Below are 11,635 nucleotides of genomic sequence, written 5' to 3' on the forward strand. Positions count from 1 at the left end.
GCAAAACAAGAGAAAGAAAAGACCTACAATGACAAAACAATTAAGAAAATGGTAATAGGAATATACATATCGATAATTACCTTAAATGTAAATGGATTAAATGCTCCAACCAGTGAAGGACTGCGGTTGGGGGCGGGAACACAGCCTGAAGGGGTTAGTGCACCACGGCTAGCCGGGAGGGAGTCCAGGAAAAGGTCTGGAGCTGCCGAAGAGACAAGAGACTTTTTCTTCCCTCTTTGTTTCCTGGTGTGCGAGGAGAGGGAATTACGAGCGCTGCTTAAAGGAGCTCTAGAGACAGGCACAAGCCACGGCTAAAAGCGCGGACCCCAGAGACGTGCAGGAGATGCTAAGGCTGCTGCTGCCGCCACCAAGAAAACTGTGTGCGCACACAGGTCACTATCCACACCTCCCTTCCGGGGAGTTTGTGCAGCCCGCCACTGCCACGTTCCCGGGATCCAGGGACAACTTCCCCGGGAGAACGCACAGGAAGCCTCAGGCTGGTGCAACATCACTCCAGCCTCTGCCGCCGCAGGCTCGCCCTGCACTCCGTGCCCCTCCCTTCCCCCCGGACTGAGTGAGCCAGAGCCCCCGAATCAGCGGCTCTTTTAACCCCGTCCTCTCTGAGAGAAAAACAGACACCCTCCGGCGACCTACATGCAGAGGCGGGGCCAAATCCAAAGCTGAGCCCCTGGGAGCTGTGAGAACAAAGAGAAAGGGAAATCTCTCCCAGCAGCCTCAGAAGCAGAGGATTAAAGCTCCACAATCAACTTGATGTACCCTGCATCTGTGGAATACATGAATAGACAACGAATCATCCCAAATTGAGGAGGTGGACTTTGAGAGCAAAATTTATGATTTTTTCCCCTTTTCCTCTTTTTGTGTATGCTTCTATGTGAGTTTTTGTCTGCATAGATTTGCTTCCACCATTTGTCCTAAGGTTCTATCTGTCCGTTTTCTTGTTTTGTTTTGTTTTGTTAATTATTTTCTTAATAATTATTTTTTAATTTAATAACTTTATTATATTTTACTTTATTTATGATACTTTATCTTCTTTCTTTCTTTCTTTTTTCCTTCCTTCCCTCCTTCCTTCCTTCCTCCCACCGTCCTTCCCTCCCTCCCTCCTTTCTTTCTTTCTTTCCTTCTTTCTTCCTTCCTTCCATCTTTCCTTCTTTCTTTCTTTCCTCCAACTTCCACTAATTCTTTCTCTCTACTTTTTCTCCCTTTTATTCTGAGCCGCATGGATGAAAGGCTCTTGGTGCTCCAGCCAGGAGTCAGTGCTGTGCCTCTGAGGTGGGAGAGCCAACTTCAGGACACTGGTCAACAAGAGACCTCCCAGCTCCATATAATATCAAACAGTGAAAATCTCCCAGAGATCTCCATCTCAACGCCAGCACCCAGCTTCACGCAACGACCAGCAAGATACAGTGCTGGATATCCTATGCCAAACAACTAGCAAGACAGGAACACAACCCCACCCACTAGCAGAGAGGTTGCCCAAAATCATAATAAGTCCACAGACACCCCAAAACACACCACCAGACGTGGACCTGCCCACCAGAGAAACAAGATCCAGCCTCATCCACTGGAACACAGGCACTAATCCCCTCCACAAGGAAGCCTACACAACGCACTGAACCAACCTTAGTCACTGGGGACAGACACCAAAAACAACGGGAACTACGAACCTGCAGCCTGCAAAAATACCTTAAACACAGTAAGATAAGCAAAATGAGAAGACAGAAAAACACACCACAGATGAAGGAGCAAGATAAAAAACCCACCAGACCTAACAAATGAAGAGGAAATAGGCAGTCTACCTGAAAAATAATTCAGAATAATGATAGTAAAGATCATCCAAAATCATGGAAATAGAATGCAAGATGCAAGAAACATTTAACTAGGACCTAGAAAAACTAAAGAGGAAACAAACAATGATGAACAACACAATAAATGAAATGAAAAATACTCTAGATGGGATCAGTAGCAGAATAACTGAGGCAGAAGAACGGATAAGTGACCTGGAAGATAAAATAGTGGAAATAACTATTGCAGAGCAGAATAAAGAAAAAAGAATGAAAAGAACTAATGACAGTCTCAGAGACCTCTGGGACAACACTAAACTCACCAACATTCGAATTATAGGGGTTCCAGAAGAAGAAGAGAAAAAGAAAAGGACTGAGGAAATATTTGAAGAGATTATAGTTGAAAACTTCCCTAATATGGGAAAGGAAATAGTTAATCAAGTCCAGGAAGCACAGAGAGTCCCATACAGGATAAACCCAAGGAGAAATACGCCAAGACACATATTAATCAAACAGTCAAAAATTAAATACAAAGAAAGCATATTAAAAGCAGCAAGGAAAAAACAACAAATAACACACAAGGCAATCCCCATAAGGTTAACAGCTGATCTTTCCGCAGAAACTCTGCAAACCAGAAGGGAGTGGCAGGACATATTAAAAGTGATAAAGGAGAAAAAACTGCAACCAAGACTACTCTACCCAGCAAGGATCTCATTCAGATTTGATGGAGAAATTAAAACCTTTACAGACAAGCAAAAGCTGACAGAGTTCAGCACCACCAAACCAGCTTTACAACAAATGCTAAAGGAACTTCTCTAGGCAAGAAACACAAGAGAAGGAAAATACCTACAACAACGAAGCCAAAACAATTTAGGAAATGGGAATACGAACATACATATCAATAATTACCTTAAGTGTAAATGGACTGAATGCTCTCACCAAAAGACACAGATTGGTTGAGGGATACAAAAACAAGACCCATATAAAGACTGTCTACAAGAGACCCACTTCAGACCTAGGGACACATACAGACTGAAAGCAAGGGGATGGAAAAAGAAATTCCATGCAAATGGAAATCAAAAGAAAGCTGGAGTAGCAATTCTCATATCAGACAATATAGACTTTAAAATAAAGACTATTACAAGAGACAAAGAAGGGCACTACATAATGATCAAGTGATCGATCCAAGAGGAAGATATAACAATTGTAAATATTTATGCACCCAACATAGGAGCACCTCAATACATAAGGTAAATACTAACAGCCATAAAAGGGGAAATTGACAGTAACACATTCATAGTAGGGGACTTTAACACCCCACTTTCACCAATGGACAGATCATCCAAAATGAAAGTAAATAAGGAAACACAAGCTTTAAATGATACACTGAACAAGATGGACTTAATTGATATTTATAGGACACTCCATCCAAAAACAACAGAATACACATTTTTCTCAAGTGCTCATGGAACATTCTCCAGGATACATCATATCTTGGGTCACAAATCAAGCCTTGGTAAATTTAAGAATATTGAGATTGTATCAAGTATCTTTTCCAACCACAACGCTATGAGACTATATAGCAATTACAGGAAAAGATCTGTAAAAAATACAAACACATGGAGGCTAAACAATACACTACATAATAACGATGTGATCACTGAAGAAATCAAAGAGGAAATTTAAAAATACCTAGAAACAAATGACAATGGAGACACGACGAACCTAAACCTATGGGATGCAGCAAAAGCAGTTCTAAGAAGGAAGATTATAGCAATACAAGCCCACCTTAAGAAACAGGAAACATCTCAAATAAATAACCTAACCTTGTACCTAAAGCAATTAGAGAAAGAAGAACAAAAAAAAAAACCCAAAGTTAGCAGAAGGAAAGAAATCATAAAAATCAAATCAGAAATAAATGAAAAAGATATGAAGGAAATGATAACAAAGATCAATAAAACTAAAAGCTGGTTCTTTGAGAAGATAAACAAAACAGATAAACCGTTAGCCAGACTCATCAAGAAAAAAAGGGAGAAGACTCAAATCAATAGAATTAGAAATGAAAAAGGAGAAGTAACAATTGACACTGCAGAAATACAAAAGATCATGAGAGATTACTACAAGCAACTCTATGCCTATAAAACGGACAACCTGGAAGAAATGGACAAATTCTTAGAAATGCACAACAAATGCAAAAAGAATAAAATACCTAGGAATAAACCTACCTAAGGAGAGAGAAGACCTGTATGCAGAAAACTGTAAGACACTGATGAAAGAAATTAAAGATGATACAAACAGTTGGAGAGATACACAAAGTTTTGGATTGGAAGAATCAATATTGTGAAAATGACTCTACTACCTAAAGGAATCTACAGATTCAATGCAATACCTATCAAACTACCAATGGCATTTTTCACAGAAATAAGACACAAAATTTCACTATTTGTATGGAAACACAAAAGACCCCGAATAGCCAAAGCAATCTTGAGAAAGAAAAATGGATCTGGAGGAATCAGGCTCCCTGTCTTCAGACTATGCTACAAAGCTACAGTAATCAAGACAGTATGGTACTGGCACAAAAACAGAGATATAGATCAATGGAACAGGATAGAAAGCCCAGAGATAAACCCACGCACATATGATCACTTTATCTTTGATAAAGGAGGCAAGGATATACAATGGAGAAAAGACAGCCTCTTCAATAAGTGGTGCTGGGAAAACTGGACAGCTACATGTAAAAGAATGAAATTAGAACACTCCCAACAACATACATAAAAATAAATTCAAAACGGATTAAAGACTTAAATGTAAAGCCAGACACTATAAAACTCTTAGAGGATAACATAGGCAGAACACTCTATGACATAGATCACAGCAACATCCTTTTTGACCCACATCCTAGAAAAATGGAAATAAAAACAAAAGGGGCCTAATGAAACTTCAAATCTTTTGCACAGCAAAGGAAACCATAAACAAGACCAAAAGACAACCCTCAGAATGGGAGAAAACATTTGCCAATGAAGCAACTGACAAAAGATTAATCTCCAAAACATACAAGCAGCTCATGCAGCTCAGTATCAGAAAACCAAGTAACCCAATCCAAAAATGGGCAGAAGACTTAAATAGACATTTCTCCAAAGAAAATATACAGATTGCCAACAAACACATGAAAGGATGCTCAACATCACTAATCATTAGAGAAATGTAAATCAAAACTACAATGATGTATCATTTCACACCAGTCAGAAGGGCCATCATTAAAAAATCTACAAACAATAAATGCTGGAGAGGGTGTGGAGAAAAGGGAACCTTCTTGCACTGTTGGTGGGAATGTGAATTGATACAGCCACTATGGAGAACAGTATGGAGGTTCCTTAAAAAACTAAACATAGAAATATCATACGACCCAGGAATCCCACTACTGGACATATACCCTGAGAAAACCATAATTCCAAAAGAGTCATGTAGCACAATGTTCATTGTAGCTCTATTTACAATAGCCAGGACATGGAAGCAACCTAAGTGTCCATCCATAGATGAATGGATAAAGGAGATGTGGCACATATATAGTGAGGTGGATTGAGGTAGAGACTGTCATACAGAGTGAAGTAAGTCAGAAAGAGTAAAACAAATACTGTAAGCTAATGCATGTATATGGAATCTAAGAATAAAAATGGTTCTGAAGACCCTAGGGGCAGGACAGGAATAAAGACACAGACATAGAGAATGGGCTTGAGGCCACAGGGAGGGCAAAGGGTAAGCTGAGACGAAGTGAGAGCGTGGCATGGACATATATACTACCAAATGTAAAATAGCTATTGGGAAGCAGCTGCATCACACAGGGAGATCAGCACAGTGCTTTGTGACCACCTAGAGGGATGGTATTGGGAGAGTGGGAGGGAGACACAAGAGGGAGGGGATATGGGGATATATGTATACGTATAGCTGATTCACTTTGTTTTACAGCAGAAACTAACACAACATTTTAAAGCAATTATACTCCAATAAAGATGTTAAAAAATAAGAAAGAAGGCATATCTGAGATACTCCCTTTGGAATCATGACCCATAAACAGATCTCCATCCTTCTGAGTCTGGAAAAATTGTTCAGGACAGCAGAAGGTACAATAACTGCAGATAGTTCAAACTGTGCCCAGGAAAAGACACCTGGGACCCCCACCAAACCAAGGTCATACAATATCCTGGTTGCAGAAGAACTTTTAGGACACAAGAGCTAGACAAGGCCTTTTAGGGTGCAACTCTCTCATTTTTCAGATGTGAAAACTACTAGCTGCTTTCTCTGACATGTGAGCCTTGGGGTCTCAGGGTCTCCTGGAAAGAAATGGAGCACACTACAGGGTCCTGCAGAGAGGTGCCTCCTGGTCCCAATTGAATGTATGGCATAGACAACTATGTTTAACCAAAATTTTCTGTGAATAATAATAATAAAGGAAAATTTTCAACATTCTAGTCATTTTAGGACAATGGAATATGGGTAACCTGTGAAGTATTTTTATTTTCCGAATTTTTACTAGTAGTCTTTTATTTTGTAATGGGGGGGAAATGATATAATCATGAATACTTCCAAGACCCTCTAAGTCCTTTCATTTGCTCAATGAACAAAAAAAAGGAAAAGAAGGAAGAATGTCTTCCTCCACCTGAGCACGTGCATGTATAAAAGAAGGCACTCCTACTTGGGTGCCTGCCTCCAAGGGATAGGATCACAGTCCCACAGTCAAGCAGCTCCATCACAGTGTTGGTCAGGGGCTGGTGCTCTCCCAGGGGGCTCCGAGGACTCAGCACAGACTGGGTGGAGGGCAGTTCTGAGAAGACGAAACCATCCATTTGCCAATTTAGTTCTCTTTTCTCCTATGTAAATGAAACCAAAGATAGACATCTCTTAATGGCTACTTTCCCAGCAAAAAAAACTGGATCAAATGCAATGTGCGGGAAGACAGCTAGAATGTGATGAGTGTGCCAGCTCCCTGCAGAATGCCATAATTACTCTCAAGCCCCAGCGGCAGTCACCCACCTCCTTTTGGGGTAGTTGACTGCTGCTGGGCCTTGGGAGTAACACCTGAAAGGTGGCACCATGAGAATCTGTGCAGTGCCAGGCTGATGGCTCACAGATAATGTGAGGGGTCAGGACCAAGCCTTCCACTTTTATGGGAAAGCAGTTCTCAGGGTCCATTAGGATGGCGGCAAGAGGAGACTCTTGCATCACACATTCCCAAGAACCAGGGAGCGTACAGCCAGCCTTCAAAACACTTCTAAGTCCTCCCCAACAAAGCCAGCTGGGGGTGACTGGTAAGATGAGCCAGTGTTATGAAAGGGTGGGCACAGAACACAGGGATGTTTAGCTTTGAAGCTGTCAAACTGGAAGGAACCTTAGAGATCATGTTCACAAATCCCCCACCACCACATAGATGGAACTGGGGAGATGGCAGGAAGTAACCAGTTACCAAAACTGTGCTATTTTCTGATCCTGCTTTCACATGACCAAATATCCCAGCCAGGGGCAGGAGCACAGGCTCATCCTGGGAGGCTTTATTGATGATGACAAGTCATAACTGCTTCTACTTTACAGCTGTTGATGCTCAGCAAACAGATCAGTAAATACAAAAAGTCAATTGCCAAACACAGGGATTCTAAGATACAAACTGATGGTAAAATACATACTGGGGTATTTTCAGCTGCACCCATCTTCCAGGTGCAGGAAACCTCACATGTCTCACCTCGAGAGCTCCATGTTCTCTCCCAAGCTCAGAGAAAATTCTGCTCAGACTGAGGCTTCATGGGTTTTTCCACCAGACATGCTCTCATCCTCTCTCACCTCACCACTCGGAACCTCCTCACTGGCTTCTGAAGCCTCAAGCTCCCCTTCTTCTAGCCCTCCCTCCAGCAGAAGCCAGCAAGGAAGTCTTGCCCAAACTCAAATCTAAGCATGTCACTCTCTTGTCTAAAACCCTTAAAGGCTCCTCTGCCTAAAGAACATCTAGAATGACTTAACCTGTCATGTAAAATTCCTCAGGATCTGGCCTTGCCTCTCCTCTAGGTTTATCTCACCAGTCCTCTACCTCCTTCTAGAACTTTGCAGCCCAACAACAGGTAATTGTGCATATTTCCTAGCCCACAGCAGAGAGCTGCTGGTCTTCGTGACTTTACACTTGTTTCTCCTCCATCATCCTTCCTTCTTGCCCTGACCTCCTCTGACAGATCCACTTCGACAAGTTGTTGTCTCTGAGGCCAACTCAAGGGTCACCTGCTCCAAGAGGCTGCCCCCACCTTCCACCCGCAGGCTGGTTAAAGGCCCCTTTCTGTGGTCTTAGAGCCTTTCTCTCCTGTGATGCTTACCACGCCATGATCTGGTTATCTATTTACACTGGACTGCGAGCTTTTTGAGAACAGAGATGGCCTGGCACACACAGCAGACATTCAATAATAATAAATGAGTGAGTCCTCAGTGGCTTTGGAGGCACCTTTCCAAAGAGGAGGGGATTGCTCTGGGCTGAGCCCCTGTCCGCTGTGCTCCCTACTCTCACTCAATGGAGTCATTCCCAGAATCCAGAGGTGGGGAGTGGGGAAGAGGCTGAATGTGGGTGGCCTGGGACTGAGAGAAAGGCACCTGGCCTTGGTCACTTTCCCTCAGGCACAAGATGCAGATCTTGCCAGCCCTACCCATGGCCTCACCTGGGAAAGCAAAATGGTAAAAGGAAAAGGCTTATCATCCCACAGACATGGATTCTAAATGAGCTCTACACTCCCAGCTGTGTAGACCAGACAAGATGTTTCACCTCAGGGGAAGAAGGGGTCACAGTTTCTTCACATGAAGAATGAGAAAAAATGTCCTTTCAAAGTTTGGAGAGCAGTAACTAAGTGAAATTACATATGTAAAGCCCCCCACAGGGGAAACTGAACTTAGAAAGCCAGGATGCAAGAGCACTCAAGAACCTAGGCCAGCACCTGGAGTCATCACCCATCACCTACTGTGACAAGAGCTTCTTGCCATCTGCTGTGTGAGGCAGTGGGTCTGAGGGAGAAAGGGAGAGTTATAGAGAAGGAAGACAAATATCTTCGAAGGCAAGATTTTGAAGGCCGTTTCTCCAGCTAGGCCCCAGGAGACCACGAATTATGGTAGGAGTCAGAAGTGGACTTTGGGGTGTGGCATTTAATAGGCTCTCAGTGTGCAGGTGAGGAAATGAAGCTCCAGAGAGGGAAACAACTTAACATTTAAGCAACAATGGCACAGTGAGTTGGTTGTTAGAAGAGTTCAGGATTTCTAACCCAAATTTAGGCCAAGATGACCCAGGACCCAGACTCAAAAGGTAAAAGGATTGAAGACCAACATCAAGCCCAAACAATTTAGGAACATCGTTTCTCCCCATTTTCTGTGTCAGTGGTCTTTAACCTGGGGGCCGTGAACCGCCTGAAGGTGAAGACATGTACCTATGAATATTTCCTCATCACCCCAAAAATGTTAAGAACTGCTGACCCTATATCTTTGTTGCCTCCTTGAAGTTTATAAAGAATCCCGAATACAGTATTTTCCTAAATGTTTTTACATGGACCAGCCTCTAGTCCAGACACGAGTTCACCACGTGACCTTGAAGAAGACCCTTAGCACTCTTGCCCCTGTTTCCTTATCTTAAAAAATGCAGTCAATAAATGATTCCATGCCTCCTGTTTAAAGCATATGCTGGGCTAAAACAAGCAGGTGGAGTCCAGCGGCCTCTCATGTCCCCTCTGGGCCTGTGGCCTGTGATTCAGAGCCATTCCCACAACCTCTGATTCAAACTCTCTGCGTGGGTGACACTGGAGGAAAGGAAGCAAGAGGGGATGTGGGCTCTGCCCCAGGAACCCACAAGCTCCAAGAGCTCTCCAGAGGTACCTACTCCCCAGGAAACGAGACGGGCCACATTCTTCACCATTCAGCTTTATAAGAGCCATTGGCCTGTAATATGCTGACTGGGCCAGCCGAGTGAATCAGAGGAGTCTGTCTGGGAACTTTTATGATCTGAACAAAGGAGATAGGTTTTGGAGGGGTTTTTTGTTTTTTTGTGTTTTGCGGTACGCGAGCCTCTCACTGTTGTGGCCTCTCCCGTTGCGGAGCACAGGCTCTGAACGTGCAGGCTCAGCGGCCATGGCTCACAGGCCCAGCCGCTCCGCGGCATGTGGGATCTTCCCCGACCGGGGCACGAACCCGTGTCCCCTGCATTGGCAGGCGGACTCTCAACCCCTGCGTCACCAGGGAAGCCCTGGAGATACTTATTTGATGGGAATTGGGGGGACAAAGCAATGTCCTGCACACACCTGACTCTCTTCTGCTGACCCTGTGTAATTACACCCTGGCTCCCAATAACGACAGCTGTAGAAATCTAAAATCTTAAATCTCAGATGGTATTCAATCAGATTGTCCCAAATCTCTCTGGAGGGCTGGGGATGGTTAGAGAAATTATTGAGTCACCTTATCTTAAGATGTGGGGTGGAATAATCTCCCCAAAGCTGTCCCAGCCCAGGCCCAGATACTGGTTGATTTTTGAGGGCTCAGACCCCAAATACTCCATCTCTGCACCAAGGAAAAGACAGGTCACCTTAGGTCACTCAGCTACCTGGCTAGGTCACTGCCACATGCAGAAGATGGAAAACTGGGTCTTCCTGTGGGTGGATTATAACCTAATCAAGGAAGAAGAGCCCACAACACACATATGTGTGCACACACTTCAAAGTCATGTAGATACCAGGCTAATCATTCATGATCACATGTATAGTATCACCAAATGTCAGAGCTGGAATGGACTCAACTGATTCCTAGTCTAACTTTCCCATTTTAAAGATGATGAATGTGAGGCCAAAGAGGATCAGGGACTTGCCCGAAGTCACACATCTTGTTAGGGACAGAGCCAGGTCTCTTGGGTCTCTGTGCAGTACTCTGTCTACTGCATCACAATGCATAGAAAAGTACAAGTCAGAGGCTGAGTGCTGGGGGGACAGAGGAAAGGAAATAGAACAAGGAGAACTGAGGGGAATCAGGAAGGCTTCATGAAGGAGATGAGTCCTGAACAGATGCAGATTGCACTAACATTCTGTAAGTAGCTTGATGGCCCTAAGTGTTGGTGCATATGTTTTCTAACTTATTCCTCACAAGAAGTCTGTGAAATAGTGTTATCCCTTTTCCACAAGAGGAAATTGAGGCTCTGAGAGGCTAAAGAGCTTATCCAATATTACACATACACTATGTAATAGAGTCAACCTTAGGTCAGTGGGATCCTGAGTCCATTCTTTCTCCATGCATTACCGAAAGCTACTCTTTGGCTGATACACTTAAATGAAGGAGGATTAAGCTGGGAATGTAATTCTTCATTTGAGACCTCCCTCCTCCAGAGTCCCCAAGAAATTCAGACATTGGGAAGGTATATTAATTTTCCGTTGCTGCTGTAACAAGTTACCACAACTTTAGTGGGTTAAAATATCAGAAGTTTGTGGGGGGGGGGATGAATTGGGAGATTGGGATTGACACATATACACTAATATGTATAAAATAGATAACTAATAAGAGCCTGCTGTATAACACAGGGAACTCTACTTCACTTCGCTGTACAGTAAAACTAACCCAACATTGTAAAACAGCTATACCCCAATAAAAAAAATTTTTTAACATCAGAAATTCATTATCATCCAGTCTGGAAGTCATAAGTCTAACACAGTTCTCTCTGGACCAAAATCAAAATGCTAGCAGGGCTACATTTCTTTCTGGAGGCTCTAGGGGAGGATCTGTTTCCTTGCCTTTTCCAGCCTCTAGATGTTGTCCACATTCCTGGCCTGGGGTCTCCTTCC

Source organism: Phocoena phocoena, chromosome 1, assembly GCF_963924675.1.
Source record: "Phocoena phocoena chromosome 1, mPhoPho1.1, whole genome shotgun sequence".
NCBI lineage: Eukaryota > Metazoa > Chordata > Mammalia > Artiodactyla > Phocoenidae > Phocoena > Phocoena phocoena.